Genomic DNA, 2,040 nt, shown 5'->3' with positions numbered 1-2,040 from the left:
ACCAATCTCTTCTTCTTTTTGATGTGCTTCACATTTCTAAAGATGTTTAATATTCTTCAGTCAAAAGCGTCAATATTTACTTTTTAGGGGGTTTAATCCTGACTTATGCTGTTATTAGGGCTATGTAGAGTGGCCTTTTATTATGTTTAGATTAAAATTGTTTCCAAATATAATCTAAACTTTAATTCAATGTACAACCCAATTACGCATGATTGAAATCTGGCCTAAATAGTGGGGACCATCTATTGTTTGATTTTGCTGATTTCTTATAGGAAAGTGTTATTATTAAAAACCTCAACGATTGGATATATGTTTTTGCCCATGTCAACGAAGTTCGAAAATGAGTTTTATCGACGTCTGTGAGATAAACTTCAACACTTTCAACATTATTTTGTCCTGATTAATAATAGAAATTACCTGAAATGGAGTTTCGAAACACTCCCTGCCATATTGCTGACGTTTTACGATCTCTCTCTGTATTATTTTAGAGTGTGCGACGTTATGATTAATACGCATGCGCATCTTCTCAGGCGACTTAGTTGACGTTGGCCTGCTTTTAGGAGCGTGTGCTTATTAACATCTAGAATTGTTGAGAATGCACAGCACGTGTATTCGTTTGTTGCTGGATTTGAAATTTGTTCTTGGCCAACCAATAAACGCTAACGTATGGCGTTGGCTTACCCCGAAAAAAGCTTCTAACTTGCCCGAAGCTCCTGCTTAATTTTCTGGCTGCATTTTTTAAAAACGAAACTCAAAGTTGCCGTTTATCTTTCACTGATACCCAGATCGAGTTAAACAGCCAGAGAGAGAAGGTAAGTTTATTTGTCCATGAGCTAAAATTAAGAAAACTATATTTCTCCCAAGGATTAAACTTGTACTTCCAATAAAACTAACATGTAGTGTATTTGAGTAAAATTTACGACATTAATGCAAAAATTAATAGTTGAGTATTTCTGTTTTGTTTTTAAGTAACGAGATGGCAATATGATGAATTAAGCTAAATTAAACAGTTCGATACTTACAGCAACAGTAATAGGAACTAAAACCGAGAACAGCTTACTGCGTTCCTAACCACCTTAATACTTACAAAGCAGAATAATTTTAATACAGGTTGCCTTGACTCCTCGAAAGCAGCAAACTCAGGTTTTCGATGCTACCATGAACACAGTAGTTGCTCTAGGAAAATGTTTCATTAATTCTATTTTCATCAAGTTAAATAAATGGCATTTACTTCTGAGCATTTAGTAATAATTACAAAGCTATATCTACAAATGTGTCGAAGAAAAGTGTAATTATATAGAAAATCATTTGGACTTCATAGAGAATTTTTCTCGGTATATGCAATTATAAGCAGGCGGGATTCAACATAACTTCTACAACAGGTTATGAAGAGCCATCTGTTTTTTTTTATTCTTTTCAAGTACTGATGTGTGTCTGTCTACATTTTGACAAAACAATTCTCACGTCAAGTCATATTATCACAGTAGAGTTAGGATTATGCGGGTGGACAGACCTCCCTTCCGAAGATAAAAGGGAACTGTTATCTTATCTTTATTTACTAAGTATGAAGTTATAATGGTACATAAACTATAATAATCACACTAAACTTTATCTGTTGGTACCAGGATGTTGAAATGAACGTCCCAACTGTTCAGTGAAAAGTGAGCAAGTTCAGAATATCTGTTTATCAAAGAGTTCTAAAATACAATTTATTGATCATATAAAACGAATATGGATTTGCTGTCTTGCCATCATTCCATTGTACCTGAATTTTAGTGCACACATCCATGAAATATTATTTGCATATGAAGCAAATCATTAAGTGACAGTTGAGTACAAATGATAATTTCTCCAGATCTTATATCTAAGTTTAAGGAGATTGTTCCTGCTTCATAAGATATAGTAGATACGAAATATGAGACAAGTTTTAAAGACAATGCAAACATTTTTGGGGGAAAATTGACAATATCGGTCATGTTTAAAGTTTGTAAACAATAGAACTGACTAATGTAATCAAAACGGGGATTCAGATCAAATAAA

The 2,040-nt window shown here is 33.4% G+C and overlaps 1 protein-coding gene across 3 annotated transcripts in view; it reads left to right on the top strand.

The window, feature by feature from the left end:
• The first annotated feature begins 591 nt into the window (after window positions 1-591).
• Window positions 592-2,040, top strand: part of LOC106459888 (adenylate cyclase type 8-like) — a 171,966-nt gene continuing 170,517 nt past the window's right edge. For all 3 annotated transcript variants that reach the window (XM_022386792.1, XM_022386781.1, XM_022386786.1), the window contains exon 1: window positions 592-812. The gene's annotated coding sequence lies outside the window, so the exon portion shown is untranslated. The remainder of the gene's footprint in view (window positions 813-2,040) is intronic.

This window comes from Limulus polyphemus, unplaced genomic scaffold (genome assembly GCF_000517525.1).
Source record: "Limulus polyphemus unplaced genomic scaffold, Limulus_polyphemus-2.1.2 Scaffold31, whole genome shotgun sequence".
In the NCBI taxonomy this organism is placed as follows: domain Eukaryota; kingdom Metazoa; phylum Arthropoda; class Merostomata; order Xiphosura; family Limulidae; genus Limulus; species Limulus polyphemus.
Note: the sequence above shows the minus strand (reverse complement) of the source record. Positions and strands in the feature narration are given on the sequence as shown.